A 21,932-nucleotide genomic window follows, 5' to 3' on the forward strand; every position below is an offset into this window, starting at 1 on the left:
CGTGAAGAAAGCCTGGCAGCTCTTCCCTGGTGATTCCAACACCATTTACATCTAATGATGTCAATCAGAATTTGCTGTAGCCCATAAAAGGGAACCAGTAAACAAAATAAATAGGTAAAACAAAAAAGATTACATCTCAAGAATGTAAAAGGTAAATTTAGATCACAGAAAAAAAATTTATTTTTGCCATAATATAACATGGGAGTATCACAATAACAGCATGTTCTTTGGTATTCATGGAGAAACATACTCCTTCTTATGGAAAATCTCTCCTACAAAAATCTATAAATAAAGTAAAGCAGGACTTATAAGAGGGAAAATATCTCAGTAAACAAGGAGGAAAAAAATGAGATTTTTTTTTTAAAAAGGTGAGCTGTAAAATATGGACTTTCTCAAAAATAGTCATATAATTTAGCATGCTAGTTTTTATCCAAGACAAAATTATTCTGAGTTAGATACATGCCTGAAATCACTAAGTGAATTTACCTAACCATTTCTTTACATTATGTTTGGAATCTTTATAGCTTGCATTTTATAACCTTTCAAGTTCTCATAAATGTAAATCAAAATACCTTTCTTGGTTATTAGCCGATGAAGACTTTGCTTTGGCTCCAGTATAGATGGTTATAATGAAAATGTTGAAAATTCTTCTCTCAGATTGCATAGGGAAAATAAACAAGATAAAAGTTAGATTTTTTAGGCTAACATTATTTTAGCAAAAGAGCAATGATAAAGAATTTAAGAAATCAGAGAAAAAAGAAATAGTGTAGTTATGTATTAGCTTATTAATAAAATTCTTATTAAATCTAGGGGGTACCTGAATAAAGGTAGTTTAGAGTCTTCATTATGTAGTTTACATGAATGTTTGACATTTTTTAGCTTAGAGGGTAGATTCTGATTGAATATGATTTTGAAAATATTTCAAATGCAATCCTGAATAATATCTTAATTGTCAGTCATTAGGTTTGATTAAAGATTTATCATTATCAGGAACTTCTTTCTAAAATCTATATCATAGTGTCATTGTCAAAAACTAAAAGAATAACAGGCAAAGGGCGTGATTTTCCTATCCTTACACTTTAAAGATACTCAGTGTATGTGCTTCATAGTATTGATCTTTGGAGAGGAAATCATCCATACATTTCACCCCACCTCGTACTCATTCAGCAAATAGCAAATCTTATTGGAGCATCAACCAAGAGCCAGGGAGTGTATCAGACTCTGGATATTAGATATGCATGATGACATTAGAAACACAGACCCCAACATTTAGGACGTCTTGTCTAGTCAGAGGAATGGTTAAGAAAACCATTTTTGATGATTCAATGTGTTATTCAACATAACAGAAGTAAATGTGGAATACTGTGGAATCTCAAGCACAAAAAAAGAACCACATGTAGTCATGGGCTTGGGGGTGGGGAAGGACAGGGCAGGATGTGATGATGAATTTTCTGTGTCAACTTGACTGGTCTAAGGGATGCCAAGATATTTGAGAAAATATTACTTTGTAGGTATGTTTATAATGGCATTCTTGGAAGAGATTGCATTTGAATTAGTAGATAAAGTAAAGAAGACAATCTTCCCCAATGTGGATGGACATCATTCAATCCTCTGAGGGCTCAAATAGAGTAAAAAGGTAGAGGGAGGGAGAATTTGATCTCTTGCATCTTCTTGTGTCCTGGGACTTGGAGCTCCTGGTTATTGAGTCTATGGATTCCAGGTCTCAAATCATGACACCCTTAACCTGACCCCCATTATTTTTCCTGGTTGTCTAGCTTGTGGGCAGTAGATTGTGGGTTTTCTTGGCCTCCATAATTGCATGAGCCAATTCCCATAGTAAATATCTGTATATAGATATCCAATGGGTAGATATATATATATATACACATTTATATATATATATATATATATATATATATACACATACATTTTCAGGGTATTTCAAAATGTTTTGAATAAAAGGTAAGTTGATCTTTTTGAAAACATTTTGACATCCATGTGTAATATTTTTAATAATTTTTCACATTCATAGCTTTCTGAAGATGCTTTATATATAATTTGAAGTATTTTTTGCATCAAAATTGACTTGTCATTTAGTAGCATTTTCTACAAACTTTTCCCCACAACTGTTATGAAGTATGTGTACATGTGTATGTTATGAAGTACACCACACACACACACACATTTCTCCTTTTGGTTGTCTTGTTTTGAGGAACTCTGCATTACAGAGGATTTTATGGGGCTATAATGCCTGTACAGGAATTAGCTAGGCAGTGAGAAAAAAGGGAGAGTCATTTCAGTATCACAAGGAAACATCACTTGTAAAAGGGTGACCAATAGTTAAATTTAGCATCCATATAAGGTTGAGGGCAGGGAGCTGGTAAGAGGGTTGAATGAAGTGTTAGGGATCACATCACAAAAGCTTGTATACCATAACATTTTAGCCCACAGTGGGTACTTTGAACTTTTTCCATCAGACATTTGTAAGTTTCCTTACTTCTTGGGATCAAGAAACTAGCAACTTGAAAGATGTTATAGTGAAAGAAGAGGAGGCCCTACTGTTATAAAATCATATCAAGTTTGACAAAAGTGATTGGATGGATGACTCTGATCATTTACTATCCAATCAAAACTGACTGTATTTAGCACATAACACACATTATTTCTAACTCTCACAATCACCCTGCAAATTAAGTATTATTTTATAAATGAGAAAACTGAGGCTCAGAGAGATTTAACCCTGGCTTCTGGTAAGATGGAAAATATGGCATATTAAATTTTAACATAAATAAATATGAAGGTGTTTCAAAGTTCATGGAAGAATGACATCAGAAGATAAGTTGAATTTGATTCAAACTTTTATTGAAACCCATGCATAGTTTTTTTTCATAATATATACATTCCACAAACTTTTTGAAAATCCCTTTGTGTGATGGAATTTTTTTTTTTTGGTGGTACATTTCTGAAATGGTGGTACACTTCTGAAAATAGAAGAATGTATTTCCTCCAGCATCAGGGGACAATGCGCACTTCAAATATCTGCTATTCAGCAAATTAGTAAATGAGTCATCCTTACTTCTTTTCCCAGGCTAGACTCCAAACATACTTTTCATGATTTTAAAATGACAAGGATGTCAGCTTGGGATTGAGTTCTGAGCCTTTTCCCACATCAGTTAACTGTACGTAGGTCGGTCCAGCATCTGCTGAATCTTTGAATAAGCTGATTACAATCAGACCCTTCCAGTCACCGCATAAGGAGCAAATACCTTTGTTATATAGTCACAAAGCTTTGCTCTAATAACAGATTTAGAGCAGATGCTCAGACTTGTGGTTCAGTGTTCCCCTAGACCTTTCTTACGATATTGTTGGGCTGATTAAATAGGAAAAAATTAAATATGAAAAAAAGCACTTAGCACTGTGTCTGGAACATAGTACTACCATAATATATGACAACTATTATTGTTGAGAATCATCAAGACATCTTCACGGTCTCCTCCCACCAACACACACTCACTTGTTCATTTATTTATTTATTTATTTTTATTTTTATTTATTTATTTGAGTGAGAGAGGGAGAGAAATAAAGAGAGCCCCCATCTTCTGGTTTCCTCCTCAAATGCCCATAATGGCTGAGGCTGGGTGAGTCGGAAGCCAGGAGCTGGGAACCCAATCCAGGTCTCCCACAAGGGTGGCAGAAACCCAACTACATGCACAATCATTTGGTTTTTTTTTCCCTGGGTGTGCATTAGCAGGAAGGTGGAATTGAGAGCTGAACTGAGATTCAGACCCAGGTACTTGCACGTGGGATGCCAGCATCCCACCTGGTATCTTATCCAATAGGCCAAATACCCACTCAACACATAGATGTTTAGGACTTACATTGTAGAACAAATCATTACATTTATTTATTTTCAAGGTCTCAAATTGGGAGAATGAAGAGATTAATCACAATGTGGTTTGGATCCATCAAGACAGAAAATCTATTAATAACAGACAATAAATTATCAATCTGTATGTAACAGGTAAACTATCCCTTTGTTTAAAAGTAGTTGAACTCCAGCTTTATTTTCAGATGAACAATTAAAATCACAGCAAGGTTTTATAATATATTCAATAAATACAGCTAGAAGAGGTTGGAGTTGAAATCACGCTTCCTGGTTACAGGACATTGGCTAATAGTCTGTATCTGAGACCATCACTAAGCTGCTCAAATTTTCCCTGATTTCCTATGACTCGTTCAATATTCTGAAGCCAAACATCAAAGCCTTTTCTTACTGAATATACTCAATTAGAAGTTATTTAAAGCAATGTGAACTCCCATATTTGATTCTTCTATAATGTACATTCCGCATTGAGCCTATTTTCATAGACTTAAGTTCCCCAATATACTTCTCTCTTTTCACATTTAATTGTAAGTTCCTTATGGTCAGAGGCTGTGTTTTCATTAAGTGTATATTCCTATAACCTGAAGTAATTCTACACATTATAGATGATAAATAAGTGTGTATTGGGGCCAGTGTTGTAGCATAGCGGGTTAAGCCACTGCCTGCAATGCCAGCATCCCTTATGGGCACCAGTTTAAGTTCTGGGTTCTTCACTATCAATCCAGCTCCCTGCTAACACATCTGAGAAAGCAACAGAATATGGCCCAAGTCCTTGGAACCCTGCACCCATGTGAGAGATCTAGAGGGAGTTCTAGGTTCCTGGATTTGGCCTGACTTAGCCCCACCCAATGTGGCCATTTGGGGAGTGAACTAGCAGATGAAGTCTCTCTCACTGTATTTCCCTCTGTCTGTGTGTAACTCTGCCTTTCAAATAAATAACACAAATCTTTTTAAAAAATGCATATTGGGGCCGGTGCTGTGGTGCAGTGGGCTGGGCCTCCACCTGTGGTGCCAGCATCCCATGTGGGCTTTGGTTCCTGTCCCAGCTCCTCCTCTTCTGATCCAGCTCCCTGCCTATGGCCTGGGAAAACAGCAGAGGATGGCCCAAGTGCTTGGGCCCCTACACCCACATGGGAGGAACAGAAGAAGCTCTTGGCTCCTGGCTTTGGATCGCTCTGCTCCAGCTGTTGCAGCCATTTGGGGAATGAACCAGTGGATGGAGGACCTTTCTCTGTCATCTCCCTCTGTCCGTAGCTCTATCTCACAGATAAATAAATAAAAATCTTTTTGAAAATGTATATTGAATGAGTGAAAAACAAATGCTAACTCATGTTTTCATATGCTTATCTAATATGTTATAAAAATATACGTCAATAGGAAAGATTTGTCTCTGTAGAAACAATTTTTCTCTTCCATATTACGTATGCAAACATCTCAGCTCCACCAAATAATGGAAGATTCTTGTGTTTTTTGCGTTCTGGCAAAAAAGATTTGTGCACAGAAGTATTTTTGGGTTCCTCTTGAGAAAAACACCTATGAGAAATTAAAGCAGCAAAATTGGTCAGAGTGGGGAAGTTGAGCTGGGATGCTGTCACAAAAAGACCCACCAAGTTGGAGAGGTTCTTCAGAGCTGAGGTAAGGAGAGTAGACCTCTGTGCCCCACATTACTTTTTGAGTCAGTTTTTCTTCTAAATTTTCAAACTTATTGGCATAAACTTATTTCTGGCAATTTCTTATCTTCTTAATCCCCCGTGTTAATAGTTGCAGTTCTTTTTAATTTTGAACACACTTTTGCTGTTTATGATTTTTAGTCAATATGTGCAACAACATTCTGTCATTTTTAAAATCTTTTCAGTTAATCTTTTGATTTTGTGATCCTTCATATTGTAACTATATTTCCTGTTTTATAGTTTCTGTCTATATATAATATGTAATTATTGTTTTATTTCTCCTATTTTCTTTGATTTTATTGTTTTTCTAATTTTTTCAGTTGTATGCAGTCTTATCTTGATATCCATGGGGATTGGTTCCAGGATGTTCCATGGATACCAAAGTCCAGTAATGCTCAAGTCCCTTTATATAAAATAGTATAGAGTTCATTTCACCTCTCTGTGTTGGAGGCTGAGTTTTCAGTCTTTCTGGGCTATTCAGTTCTTTTAAGGCTACTTCGAAGTAACTAGAGATTCAGCACACCTTTCCCTGAGATCCAAGCATGTAAAAGCTGTAACTAGACTGCTATGGATCACCACAGAAGCTTAACCCAAATTTGACCCTGGAGTCTTTTTGGATGTCCACTGAAGAAAATCCTCAGGCTTCAGCAGCTTGATATTTAATCTGTGCAGAAATGTTAACAAAAGATCTTAGTAATTTGATGCTCAACACTACCACCAAAATCCCTTCCTCTGTCCTAGAAGACCTACCTCAACAGCCTGACAGAGTTTACATGGTGGTGTTCCCTGTGCCTGAAAGGAGGAAAGCAGTAAGGACATTATTATCTGAGTAGAGAGAAAGGCTGGAAAAACTAAGATAACTTTTATTTATTTATTTATTTATTTATTTATTTATTATAGAAAGCTTTTATTTGATAAATACAAATTTCATGAGTACAACTTTTGGATTATAGCTGTTCTTCCCCCCATACCTGCCTTCCCACCCCCAAACCATCCCACCTCCTACTCCCTCTCCTATCCCATTCTTCATTGAGATTAAATTTTAATTATCTTTATATACAGAAGATCAACTCTATACTAAGTAAATATTTCAAAAGTTTGCACCCACACAGACACACAAAGTATAAAGTACTGTTTGAAGACTAGTTTTACCATTAATTCTAATAGTACAACACATTAAGGACAGAGGTCCTACATGGGGAGCAAGTGCACAGTGATTCCTGTTGTTGATTTAACAATTGACACCCAAGACTCTTGTCATGAACTGCTAAGACTATGGAAGCCTCTTGAAGAGATACTTTTTTTTTTTTTTTTAATTTTTGACAGGCAGAGTGGACAGTGAGAGAGAGACAGAGAGAAAGGTCTTCCTTTTGCCGTTGGTTCACCCTCCAATGGCCGCCGCGGTAGGCGCGCTGCGGCCGGCGCACTGCGCCGATCTGATGGCAGGAGCCAGGTGCTTCTCCTGGTCTCCCATGGGGTGCAGGGCCCAAGAACTTGGGCCATCCTCCACTGCACTCCCTGGCCACAGCAGAGAGCTGGCCTGGAAGAGGGGTAACCGGGACAGGATCGGTGCCCCGACCGGGACTAGAACCCGGTGTGCTGGTGCCGCAAGGCGGAGGATTAGCCTAGTGAGCCGCGGCGCCAGCCGAGATACTTCTTAATGTACAGATATTCTCAGCCTAAAAAAGAGCTCAGAGACATTGATCTTAAGGGAGTTCAGAGTGAATCAGGAAGTGAGGCATTCAAATGTCTCTGCAGTCACTGCTTCTATCATGGATGGGATCCTTCGGAGAAAGCTAGGATGGCAATGGATTATGACCAAGAGTCAGTTTAGGCATAAGTCTTGTTATACTGTTGTTGCTAGTACTTTTAAGTGGTAGATACATAAACTGCTATATGCTAAGATAGACTTGTATACCATTAATTTTGATAACCTATTATATTAATTGTGATGTTTTCCTCTTCCTATATTGATACCAGTAATTTACATGGAATATGTAGCTTGAATATATTTGAATGACTTCCATTATACTGTAGTCCTTTTTTATTTGACCCAGAGAAGAAGCACCAATAAGTTTCAAGTATTCCCATGTGTTTTAGAAAACTCAGTAAGTGAGATAAAACAGCACCAACAACTGATGTGAAAAATAACTTGTGGGGAAGGAATATAAAGAAAATATTGGCTATTTTGAGTTCAGCATAAAAATTAGGGAAGATAATTAGATATTCTGGTTTTTAAATGTTTGAATTGCAACAAAAGGAAATTTGGATGTGCTGTTTCAATTTTCAGTAGCAGATGAACGTGTATGGGTAGAGAAATTGATTAAAATTTCTCTGAGTTTTAAAAAGAAGTATAGTATTTACATATAATCCATGCACATCCTCCAATACACTTTAAATAATTTTTAGATTACTTATAATTCTTTATATATAATACAATGGTAGGTAGTTGTTATACTGTATTGCTTCAGGAATAATGACAAAGAAATCTTGTCTGTACACATTCAGTAGAGGTGTAGTTACTTCTTAAATAATTTTGTGCTGTATTTGTTTGAATCTGCACATGTGGAACCCACAGATGTATAGATAACTGAATGTCTTTAGTTCATGATTAGTTGGCTTTTTCCTTTTTCCCAGTAAATATACCTAGAGCTATAAATTTATTCTTAAATATTGCATTAGCTGCATCTGACAACAATTGATTTATATTTATAATTTTTTTGACCCAATGTTATTCAAAAGTTTTTTTTAACTTTCAAACATGAAGATTTAGTTTTGTTGTTGTTACTGATTCTTCTCTAATTCTATGGGAGTCAGAAAAGTGATTTGTATGAGATTGATTTAGCAAAATTTTTATTTATTTTTATTTATTTATTTATGTATTTATTTTTATATAAAAGGAAGAGAGCTACATAAAGAGAGACAAAAATCTTCTATCCCCCAGCTGTTTTGATTTTAGCCAATTATCTAGAAAGCATTCCTTTTTCCCTATTTCTGAAATAATTTCTGTGAGATTGGTATATTGTTTGTCAAATGTTTGGAAGAATTGAATGGGAAAGTGACTTGGACTTCAAACTTCTTTGTGGAATTCTCTTTATATTATGAGAATAGACAATTCTCTTCAATTGTATATTCAATTTCTTTGATATTCCACTGTTCATATTTTCTGTTTCTTCCTGTAAGAGTTTTGTTAAGTGTTTCCAAGAATTTGCCTATTTCATCTAAATTGTCAAATAGTTTGGTGTAACATATGTAGTAATGTACTTTTTCATTTTCATCTTACTTCTATTACAACTATAATGACATTATCAATTTGTTCTTTCTTTTGTTAATTTGTCTTTTCTCTCTTTTTTTTCCTTCCTTATCCTGGTAGGTTTGGTCAATTTTACTAGTCTTTTTCAAAGAGCAGAATTTTCTCTTTGAAATTTTTTTCTCTATAGCATGTTTTCTTTTTTTTAAAAAAATATTTTATTTATTTATTTGAGAGGTAGAGTTACAGACAGTGAGAGGGAGAGACACAGAGAAAGGTCTTCCTCCTGTTGGTTCACTCCCCAAATGGCTGCAACGGCTGGAGCTGCGCCAAACCCAAGCCAGGAGCCAGGAGCTTCTTCCTGGTCTCCCATGCAGGTGCAGGGGCCCAAGCACTTGCGCCATCTTCTACTGCTATCCCAGGCCACAGCAGAGACTGGATTGGAAGAGGAGTGACCAGGACTAGAACTAGTGCCCATATGGGATGCTGGCGCCACAGGTGGAGGGTTAACCTACTGTGCCACGGTACCCGCCCCAGTATGCTTGTTTTCTACTTTGGATTTTTTTTTTTGCTTTCCTTCCTTCCTGCCTTCCTGCCTTCCTGCCTTCCTTCCCTCCTTTCGCTCCTGAGATGGAAATAAAGGTAAGTAATTTTCAGCTTTTCTTCCAGTATTCAAACTATGTATTTATGTCTATTAATTTCCCTGTATGCTCTGCTAAATTGTACCCTATACATTTTTATATGCTGTATGTTCATTATAATTTCACTCAGAATATGTCCCAATATCTATTTATTATTTCCTTTTAATTCATGAATTAATAAGAGATGAATTTCTTAGCTACCAGGTTTCTTTGCAGCAACAATTCTCTGCTACTATCTGGGTATCCCACAATTCAGTTCATTTCTGACACTAACTGTACAGAGTAGCTAGCACAAACCCTGCAGGTTAAAGGGCCCAGTTCTATTTGACCACCTCTACTGGGTGCTAGCCATAAATCCTGGTGTTGGTAAGCCACCCCCACTTCTATTTGGCAAATTGCAAGATCAGAGCGTCTCACAACCTCCTCAGATTTGATAATTTGCTAGAATGATTCACAGAACAATCACCATTTTTTAAAGATTTATTTATTTATTTGAAAGTCAGAGTTACACAGAGAGAGGAGAGGGAGAGAGAGAGAGAGAGAGAGAGAGAGAGAGAGAGAGAAAGGTCTTCCATCCGCTGTTCACTCCCCAGTTGGCCACAATGGCCAGAGCTGATAGAATGAACAGCTAGATGAAGAGGTATATAAGGCAAGACTGGAAAAATCTTGATCCTGGGCACTTTATTTTCATGGATTCACACTCCCATTATATCTGTATATTTACTGATCAGGAAGCTCCCTGAAGCCTCCTTGTTCAGTTTTTATCAAGATCTTATGGTGGGGGCTGATGCTGTGGTGTAGTGGGCTAAGCCTCTGCCTGCAGCACCAGCATCCCATGTGAGCACTTGTTTGTATCCTGCTGTTCCTCTTCTGATCAGCTCTCTGCTTATGGCCTAGGGAAGCAGTAGAAGATGGCCCAAGTGCTGGGACCCCTGCACCAGTGTGGGAGACCCAGAAGAAGCTCCTGGCTCCTGGCTTCAAACCAGCCCAGCTCTGGCTGTTGTGGCCATTTGAGGAATGAAACAGTGGATGGAAAACCTTTTCCTCTGTCTCTCCCTCTCTCTGTGTGTAACTCTACCTCTCAAAAAAACAAAAACAGGCCGGCACCGCGGCTCAATAGGCTAATCCTCTGCCTGCGGCGTCGGCACAACAGGTTCTAGTCCCGGTCGGGTCACCGGATTCTGTCCCGGTTGCCCCTCTTCCAGTCCAGCTCTCTGCTATGGCCCGGGAGTGCCGTGGAGGATGGCCCAAGTGCTTGGGCCCTGCACCCCATGGGAGACCAGGAGAAGCACCTGGCTCCTGTCTTCGGATCAGCGCGATGCGCCGGCTGCAGTGCACCGGCCGCGGCGGCCATTGGAGGGTGAACCAACAACAAAGGAAGACCTTTCTCTCTGTCTCTCTCTCACTGTCCACTCTGCCTGTCAAAAAAAAAAAAAAAAAAAAAAACACCCAAAAAACAAAACAAAACACTCATGATGTAGTCATGATTGATTTTAGCACTGGCTATATGATTGAATTTGATCTCCTCCCTGGAAGCCAGGGTATAGGGTTGTAACTGTAATCTGGTGCTTAATTTTTCTAACAATATCTAAGGTTTTCATGGGTCACCTCACAAAGCATGAAATCCTGGATGTTAGTGATATAATCATCAAAAGCAGCACATTGTGACCAAAAGAAGACACTCTGTGACAGGAACCAGGAATCAGGGAAAAAGACCAGCTATATCCTTAATTACATCAAACAAGTGGTTGGGAGATTTTCTAGTTATGTTTTCTTAAGATTTTGTCCTAGCTTATTTCTGCTATGTTCAGAGAACATACTGTGGATGATTTCAATGATTGTAAAATTTATTGGGAAATGTCATTTGACCTGGAATATGGATTCTGATTAATATTCCATAATGCACTTGCAAAAGAGATGGTCTTTGCAGTGCTTGGCATAATGTTCTATAAAGATCATTAAGGTCAAACGTGTTACCCTTTGTTATTTTACTGATTTCTGTGTGGAAATTGCACTTAGGTTCTAATAGCTGCTGGAAAGGATATTAACTCTCTCTTTATGGCCTTCAGCTTATCTAGTTCTCCTTCTAATTTTCAGAATTTTTGCCTTCTGTGTATAGAAAAGCTATTTATTATTTGTGGCATTCAATTTTAGAAACGTAACATTTCCCTAGCAGACTGATCCCTTCATCTTGAGGATTGATTCCCTTCATCTTAATGAAATGTCCCTCTCTTCGTCAAGTAGTGTTTTTTGCCTTAAAGTCTGCTTTGGTGTTAAATAAATAATAACAACTTTCTCCCTTTTTCCTTTTTTTTCAGCTTTATTCAGGAAACCACACCAAAATCATAATACAGGGCAATTCATCACGCAGAAAACTTCCCGAGTGCCACTTAAAGTCAATCTATGACCTTTCAATACCAACTCTTGGCAACAATGGATGTGTCTTTGCCACTATAAGTTCATTCTTCCCAATATTTTATGTATTTCATATAGCAATATAGCATGTCTTTCATATAGCAATATAGCATGTCTTTCATGTCCCCTTTTGTTCTTTTAATATGATACATTTGAGATTCACTCTTGTTCTTGTGGTTATCAGTAGTTTGCTCCTTTATATTGCTGATGGTATTGACATGACACAAATCGCTCCAGATTTTGTCAGGAACCTCTTCAAACTCCATCTGTGTCAGGATGATGTGTTTCCATCATTCTTTAATCATCTCCTTGCTTTCTGGTACAACAAGACATTCCAAACTCATCTCACACCTCTCCTGACCCAGTCCTAAATTTTAACTTAAAACTTGACCTTAAATTTTAACTTAAATTTTTTCCTTAGAGTTATTTATCCAGGAGTAAATAAGTTGAGAGCCTAAGGTAGTCTTGAAATCTCAGAACGTTTGATTGTTTTGTTTTCTTTTCTTAAACGTCTGTCAAAAGCTTAGAACAAGACAGATATTTTTCTTTGCTAATTGCCTCTCTATGGAGATCTTCATTTAATTTAAGCCACGCTTCTTATTAAAGTAGTCAGTGCTGTACTGGTGAATATTCAGCAAATAACTATGTGAGAAGCAACGTGGGCCTTGATTTGCACCCTCTGGTGTAAATATTCTCACTTATTTAAAGCCACCAATGTGAAGTCAACCAGCTTACAAAACACTGGAAAATTTGACAATTGATGTTCACAACCAGATATAAGGCTTTCTGAGCTTGACTTTATGTGGGTAAAATGCTAAGGCCATCTTCTCTGCACAACACTGTGGCTTAGAACACAGTCCCCTCCCTCATAGTCACTTCCGTGTGTGGACCCTCTTGGTCATAGAGGTACATACATATACTCGGGGCATGTTCACTTTCAGTATCATTTTCTTTCACATACTGGTTTGTTTTGCTTGTTCTTAGCCTGAGATTTGAGAGGACTTTTGCCTCTTTCCATTGTGTGTGTGTGTGTGTGTGTGTGTTTTTTTATTGACAGGCAGAGTTAGACAGTAAGAGAGAGGGGCAGAGAGAAAGGTCTTCTTTCCGTTGGTTCACCCCTCAAGTGGCCACTATAGCCGGAGCTGAGCCGATCTGAAGCCAGGAGCCAGGTGCTTCCTCCTGGTCTCCCATGTGGGTGCAGGGCCCAGGGACCTGGGCCATCCTCCACTGCACTCCCGGGCCACAGCAAAGAGCTGGACTGGAAGAGGAGCAACTGGGACAGAATCCGGTGCCCTGACCGGGACTAGAACCCCGGGGTGGCGGCGCCGCAGGCGGAGGATTAGCCAAGTGAGCCATGGCGCCGGCTATCCTTCCGTTGGTTTAAAAATGCATGTGTGTGTATTCTCATACCCCATATCCTTAGATGTCTTGTATTTGGAGGTAAGGAACAATGTTGCCAGAAATGAAAGCCTCTAAGGATGGGCACTGTGGTTCAAGGGGTGAAGCCACTGCTTGGTACACCTGCATCTCACATTGGAGTGTCTGATTCAAATTCCGGCCACTTCTTGCTTCCAATCTTGAGACTTGACAGATAATGGTTCAGACCCTTGGGTCTCTGCTCCCACTTGGAAGAACCAGATGGAGTTTCTGGTTTCTGGCTTCTGCCTGGCCCGGCCTTGGCTGTTATAGAGATTTGCAGAGTGAAGCAACAGATGGAAACACACACACTCTCTCTCTCTTCCCCTCCACCCTCTCTCTTTCTCTTTGTCACTATGCCTTTTAACTAATTAATAAGCATTTAAAAGTGATCTTAAAAAAATAAATGAATGACTCTAAATAAATTTCTTATCAGATGTCAATCCCCCAAATACTAATTGGATGTATTAGGTGATAATTTTAAAAGATTTTATTCACAAATTGAATACATGTTAGTATTTATAAAAATTGCTTTCTTGCATTTATATTATCAACTTATTATTTAAAGAATGCAAAATGTTTTTATTTTAATACCATGCCCAGGGCCTGGTGTGGTGGCATAATCGGTTAAGCTGCCACATGCAACCTTGGCATCCCATATGGCCATTGGTTCAAACCCCAACTACCCTATTTCCCATCCAGTTCCCTGCTAACACATTTAGGAAAGCATGGGAAGATGACCCAAGTCCTTGGGCCCTTGCTCCTACATGGAAGACCAGGATAAAGCTCCTGGCTCTGGGCTTCAGCCTGGCCCAGCCCTGGCCATTGAAGCCATTTGGGGAGTGAACCAGTGTATTGAAGACTCTCTCTCTTCTTTCTCTTTTTCTGTAACTTTGCCTTTCAAATAAACAAATAAATCTTTTTTTTTTTTTAAAAAGAACTTCAAAGTATCCACCACCATTAGCCATGAATGGGTTTCTGAGGCATTGTTACGGGAGCTTAGTAGTTCTATTTAGTTGTTTTAGGGACCATTCAAAGAATGAAAATGCTTGAATAAGAGGCCTATTCCTGCTTTCAACTTGTATTAGACTTATATTCTTGGATAGAAATGTAGCTCTTAGTAGAAATTAATGTATATCCTAAAGAAACTGAGTTCTTTAACTGGATTTATATTTATTTAGGCTACTTGTGCTGACTTGCACTAACTCGGTCCTACAAGACAGTGTTAAGACAGGAAGAGCTGGTGAATATTGTATAACACATGTACTGAAAATATTTCTTAGCATGTTTGACAATGTTGTATGGCTGTCATGAAAAATTTTGCTGCATTGCATATCTTTTTTTAAGTCAACTGAGAAGCATTTTGATTATAGCTTTTCCCTTTTTGCCTTCTTGGAATCTCAATCAAACAGAAAAATCATCAGAGATAAGGAAGCATTAGCAGAAGAGAAAGGGAGAAAGGAGAAATCCACAGAGAACCTCCTAGAAAGTGCAGAACTAATCAGGCTCTTTTCAGTTGCACAAGTAGCCATGTCTCTCTGAGTGCTCATAGTGTGTGTGTGTGTGCGCGCGTGTGTGTGTTCCCAGACTTCATTTGATCTTTTAAATGGAGTCAAAGTACACAATTTAAAATTGTGATTTGAAGGTTCTGAGTTAAACATAAGTCCTGGTCATCTTGTCTCCCACAGTACATTTGAAAACACTCTGTTGTCTCAGCATAATTAGAAAGTCAGAATGTTCTCTTTGCCCAACCCCTCAACACTCTCACAGTTATTAATATCCAGTGATCCAGGATTTTATACTATGTTTTTCTTTCTCTACTGTTTGGTACAGCTAACATGCTATTTGTACTAAAATTTAAGGCATTTCAGCTGTTCATCAGTTTAACATAGTGAAATAAAATTATACAGCAGGGTCCAAGCCTACTTAGCAAAATAATATTTAATAAATATACTTAGGGGCTGGTGCTGTGGAGTAGCTGGTAAAGCTGCCACCTGCAGTGCCAGCATCCCATATGGTCTCTGATTTGAGTCCCAGCTGCTCCACTTCTGATCCAGTCTCTGCTATGGCCTGGGAAAGCAGTAGAAGATGGCCCAAGTTCTTGGCCCCCTGTACCCATGTGGGAGACCCGGAAGAAGCTCCTGACTTCAGATCAGCTCACCCCTAGCCATTGCAGCTACATGGGGAGTGAGCCAGCAGATGGAAGACCTCTCTCTCTCTCTCTCTCTCTCTCTCTCTCTGCCTCTGCCTCTCTGTAACTCTGCCTTTCAAATGAATAAATAAATCTTAAAAAATAGATACATACATTAATTTGGAAAAACTATATATAGCTTTGATGAATTTGTATTTGCTAAAAATAAAGGGGAAATGGAAAACTACCATTGTCACCATGGAAAGTTATTTTCTTTGCAGTATTGATTTTGGTCAATGACTAACTATGCCCTAACACCTGTAGGTGCTCAGACCAGAAACTTGGGAGTCAGCAATGCCTTCTCTTCTCCTTTTTCTCCAGCATTATATTAGTTAAGTGTCTGCAGACAACCGAATACAAATTAATATCCCCAACTTGGCTCAGTCCATATTTCCTTTTTAAAATTTTTTTTGAAGATCTATTTTTAGTTATTTATTTGAAGGTTATAGAGGGGAGAGAGAGAGAGAGAGAGAGAGAGAGAGAGAGAGAGAGAGAGAGATCTTCCATCCACTGGTTCACTCCCCAGATGGCCACATTGGCCGGAGCTAGGCCAATCCAACGCCAGGAGCCAGGAGTTTCTTTGTGGTCTCCAACGTGGATGCAGGTGGCCAAGGACTTGAGTCATTCTCTGCTGCTTTCCCAGGCACATTAACAGGGAGCCAGATCACAAATGGAAAAGCTGGGATTAACTGGAGCTCATATGGGGTACTGGCATCATGGGCAGCAGCTTTACCCACTATGTCACCACATCAGACCCTCCATGCATAATTTCTAGTTCTGAAATACAGACAAGGAAGATTCATTTCTGTATTCAAAAAGGAGTCTGCTACTTTCAGACTCTTAGAGTACAGAAAGAGATATAAAAAATAATATACCATTTTTATCTAAATAAAATAATGTATCATTCTTACCTTATGTTTGAATAGTTCTTTACAATTCACAGAACACTGTCACAAAAACCATTTTCTTAGCAAAATCTGGGCACTTGGCAAGGTTAAATGACTTGTGTATGGTTCCTTGTCTCAAATCAGCCTTCCTGCCATTGTATCACATTATATTTCATAACATTCCTTGCAGAAAGTTAGTGAAATGAGGTCGAGGATATATTTTAGGAAGCTGGAGAGAGAGAGAGAGAGAGAGAAGGAGGGGGATGGGGGTACAGAAACAGAAGAAGAAGGTAGAGGATTTGAGGCACAGAACTTAGAGAGCAGTCATCAGGGGGAGAAATGCATTTGGATTTGAGAGATGTTTGAAAACAGTGGGGCCGGCGCTGTGGCACAGCGGGTTAACACCCTGGCCTGAAGCGCCAGCATCCCATATAGGCACCAGTTCTAGTCCCGGCTGCTCCTCTTCCCATCCAGCTCTCTGCTATGGCCTGGGAAAGCAGTAGAAGATGGCCCAAGTCCTTGGGCCCCTGCACCCATGTGGGAGACCTGGAAGAAGCTCCTGGCTCTTGGCTTCGAGTTGGCTCAGCTCTGGCCGTTGTGGCCATCTGGAGGGTAAACCAGCAGATGGAAGACCTCTTTCTCTGTCTCTATCTCTCACTGTAACTCTGTCTTTCAAATAAATAAAATAAATCTTAAAAAAACAAAACAAAACAGAGTACACAGGACTGGGCCTGTATACTGGTACTGTGACTGATAAGATACTTGTGATGGTTCACTTTATGTGCCAACTTGATTGGGCCTACGATTGCCAGATATTTGGTGAGGAATTATTTCTGAATGTATGTGTGAAGATGATTCTGGATGAGATTAACATTAGAACTGGAAAACCAGTGAATCAGATTGCCCTCCTCAATAAGGCTGGGGATCAGCCAGTAGACTGAAGGACTGGATAGAATCAAAAAAGGGAGGAAAGTAGTGGAAGATGGCCCAAGTTTTTGGAGCCCTGCACTCATGTGGGAGACCTGGAAGAAGCTCCTGACTCCTGGCTTCTGCATGCGGCCATTTAGGGAGTGAACTAGCAATTGGCATTTCGATCACTTTCTCTCTCTCTCTCCCCCCAACATAACTCTGCCTTTCATATAAAAATTTATTTTAATAATTCAACTTGTTTTGCAACTTCCCAGACTACTTGACTGTTGCTAAAATTAACTTCAGTTCTTTGCAGATTGCTCCTTTACTCTCAGAGTGGCTCAAGTTCTAGACAGTACCTTCAATAGGAGGTGAGCTATAATAGGAGGGAACTTTGAAAAGTTTTGTGATGGTAAAAATGGAATTAAAAGATAATTTATTTTGGTGTAAAAAATTTCAAAATCCATGCATGATTTTTCTCATAATAAGCATTTTAATGAACTTTTAAAAGATCTCTCCTATGTGTAGATTTTAAAATGTTATTACACCCAAAAAAGTTCTTTTAGTTCCACCTCCCATGAACATTTGGAAGTACCTTCATACATAACTTTAATTTTTTCCAAGAGCCTCTTATGAATCAATGGTGATGGCTCAAGCAGTTGAGTTCCTGTTGCTCACAGGGGAGATCTAGAATGAGTTCCAGACTACTGGCTTCAGCCCACCCCAGCTCTGGCCCTATGGGCATTTGGAGAATATATAGAAAGAAGTTCCTCTGTCTGTCCAAACCTTTCTTGCAAATAAAATTATAAAATTTTAGAAGAAATACACGAACCACATGAATTTAATTTCAATAATGTATTTTATTTAACTGAATATATTCAAATATCATTTCAACGTGTAATCAATATAAAATATTAAAGAGATATTATATATTGCTTTGTGCTAATCAATGAATCTTAATGTATATTTTACACCAGTAGCGCATCTCAGGGCAGACAAGCCCATTTCAAGTGCTCAGTAGCTCATGTGGCTCAGGGATAATGTACTGGACAGAACAGTTCTACACTCTTAGGCAATGGCAAGTATAATGTGGGCTGCACTGGTTACTACAGAGTGTCCCGTCTCTTTGACCCACATTTCTCCTTCTGCTTTGGCTCTATAGTTAAGTGAGGTGAAAAGAAAGGGGAAGATACAGAAAAAACAAAGACCACTATGTTAAAACAACATCTTACCACATGTACTTACTTTAGTGTCTTGTGTTACTATATAAAGATGAGAAACTAATAAATGTTAATAATCATTATTATAATGAAACCTTTGTCACATTATCATACCTCTCATTTGAGATTCATTTCCTTGGCAGTATATTCCTCTAGACCTATAATATATGGCTTTCCAGAAGAAGAGAATGAAGCTTTTAATCTAGTATAACTCTTAATCTAGTATAAAACTCAAATCCTTCTTTGTTCAGAGAAAACAGATGGAAAAAGAGACAATTTTATTTATGCAATAACTATTATTCATTTAAAAAGTAAAGACACTGAAAAATAGCAACTCTTGCAATTATGTCTCTAAATACCTTCCAGTGCTCACTTTTAGAGATGATTCTGACCTATTTTTAAATGCCCAGGAGAATTGAAACAGAATCCGGTTGACCTTAGAAGCCCAGAACTTACTCATATTTATCTTTTGTGTCTTTTCATTTCTCCTATTTCCTTTATAGATTTATAAGTTAATAGAAAGTTAAATGAGTTAATTACATGTAGAGCTACTAGAGGCCCTTAGAGGCATGCCTGGTACATGTTAAGTATCTAGTATTAATCAAATGCTTCCCAGACATTATCTTTTTTAATTACTATAATGGTCCGATGAAGTATTACTAAAACCTCCAAATTATAGACAAGAAAATCAAGACTCCAAGAAGAGTAAATAAGTAACCCATGGGCACACAGATACTAAAGGAAAGAGACAATGGTATAAAAAGCTAGAAGCCCACTCCCACCATTAGACTCAACATTCTCTCTGGGCTCTGATAACCTTTGACTATAAGAGGCAGACAGAGGCCGGCATCGTGGCGCAGCAGATTAATGCCCTGGCCTGCAGCACCAGCGTCCCATACAGCCCCTCATTTGAGTCCCGACTGCTCTACTTCCAATCTAGCTCCCTGCTAATGTACCTGGGAGAGCAGAAAAGGATGGCCTAAGTCCTTGGGCCCCTGCACCCATTGTACAGGACCTGGAAGAAGATCCTGGCTCCTGGCTTCAGATCAGCTCAGTTCTAGCCATTACAGCCATTTGGGGAGTGAACCAGTGGATGGATGATCTCTCTCTCTCTCTCTCTCTCTCTCTCTCTCTCTCTCTGTAACTCTGTCTTTCACATAAATAAAATAAAATCTTTTTTAAAAAGAGGCAGACAACACTTACCTATTTACTCAATCTATTTGGAATGGAAGGTGTATGGTCTCTGATTATACCAGTTGATGAAATTTACCAATTTTCTGGTTATGATCTCTTAAAGCCTAGCTTTATAGATACCACACTTGTTTATATCATCTATTTCTATATTTGCATCTATATCTTTAGTCTTCTTTGCTGATGAAAAAGGTCAGGAAACTTAATCTAATGTACATGTGTAGTAATAACAATAAGGTCATTTAGATGGTTCTTTCACACACTGAAAGAGTAAACAGTGAAGGAAGTCATAAGAAGCAGACATTTACAGAAACATGGATGAACTGCTCACACATAGGTTAAGTAAAGGAATCCAGACACACACACACACACACACACACACTATATATATATATATATATATATATATATATATATATACTGTATAATTCTATTTACATATAGAGAAAACTAAACAATTGTGTTAAGGGATATATGTTTAGACAGGAAAACAGTAAGAAAAGCAGAGAGCTGATTACCTGAAAAGTCATGGTTGCAGTTCTGGTGAGGGGAACAGAGGATGTGATTGGAGAGATACTCCTGAGAGTGGCAAGTTTCTATTTCTTGACCTGGGTAATGATTACATAGCTGTTTGCTTCATAACAGTTTATCAAGTTGACATTTATGTTTTCTTTATGTGGGCTACATTTAGGAATTAAAATGTTTGAAAAGTTAGGGAAGTGTTACAAGTATTAAGGAGGAAAGAACCCCACAAAAGTGATGACATCACCACTGTACAATGGTGAATAATTGGAAAGTATAAATTAGGGTTTCTCAGTTGTGGTTGGGTTGGGGGGACCTCCTACAGCAGAAGGAACAAGGGAACTTCAGAAGATGCAAGTTCTCATGGCTCCTCCGCCTTAGATTCTCTTTCACTCAATCCACATTATTTGCGAGCACCTGCTATGTCCAGGCACTGTAAGTGCTGAGTATACTGCAGTGAACAACTCAGACAACCCCGTAATCTTCTCAGGGCTGCAGGATTCAGAAAGCTGCGATTACACAAGATTCCTATGTGACTTAACATTACAACTGACCTAAGCATTAAATTTTTCCTAAAGTCTTTTCTAGTCCACATTTACAGAAAGACTCACATGAATGAAATTATAATTTAAATAAAATTGGTTTCCACCACATCACAGAAAATTCCAAGCTTTTTTTTTTGAAATTGCTAAGCCAATACAGGTCAACAGAAGAAAGATATTCTGGGGAATATAATTCCTTTCCTAATTGTTCTTCAAACCATTAGATCCTACCCTCCTCTGTCATTAATCTTTTGAGGTTTACATTTATTCCACCCCCAGAGTTCTCATCCTGTGTATATGTGCGTTGTTTTGTTAGTACAAATGGGACTTTGTAAGAAGTGATTCTTTTAAGATATAGTACAGAGCTCTCCCAGACTTTTTAAAATTTGTTTTCCACAACCCAGCTGGAAGAACTGAAATTTCATTGAGGGGATCCAAGAACTTCTTGAATTCCAAGTATTACATTTTCATTAATATGGTTCATTTGTCACAATGAATTAATATTCATAATTTTTATTGCTACATAAAATCCATCTCTTGTTTAGGTTTCCCCACTTTCTTCCTGTTTTCCTTTTTCTTTTCCAGGATATTTTAATTACATTTAGTAATCATGTTTCCTGAGGCTTTTCTTAGTTTTGACAGTTTCTAAGATTTCTCCTTGTTTTTGATGACCTTAACAGTTTTGAGGGTTACTGGTCAGACATTTTGTAGAACTCCCTACAATTTGGACTTGTGTGTTTTCTTGTAATTAGATTTTTTTTTTTTTTGGAGGAAGTCTACAGAGATAAATGCCATTCTGATCCCATGCTATCAAGGGTCTAGGTCATTAATATGACATCACTGTTGATGTTAACTTGGATCACAGACAAAAACAGAACAAACTTTATTTGTATTCACAAGTCTTTCTCTCTGTTTCACTTTCTGTTTTTCTCTCTCAGCTCTGATGTCTGGAAGAATTATGAAAAAGGAAAATTGAATGAGAAACCATGGAAAAGAGAAATATTCCAAAAGAAGTTTGTTGTTAAATATACATTAGAAAATTGCAGAGACGTAGGTACCTTATGCAGATCTGTGCACACAAACTGTCAGAATTGGTTGGAGATAATGATTCTGTTTTTTTTTTTTTTTAATTTTATGTGAGTGCACTTCACATTTATTTTCCTGTTCCTCCTAAAATATTATGTCAAATAACTAA

This window comes from Lepus europaeus, chromosome 12 (genome assembly GCF_033115175.1).
Source record: "Lepus europaeus isolate LE1 chromosome 12, mLepTim1.pri, whole genome shotgun sequence".
Classification (NCBI taxonomy): domain Eukaryota; kingdom Metazoa; phylum Chordata; class Mammalia; order Lagomorpha; family Leporidae; genus Lepus; species Lepus europaeus.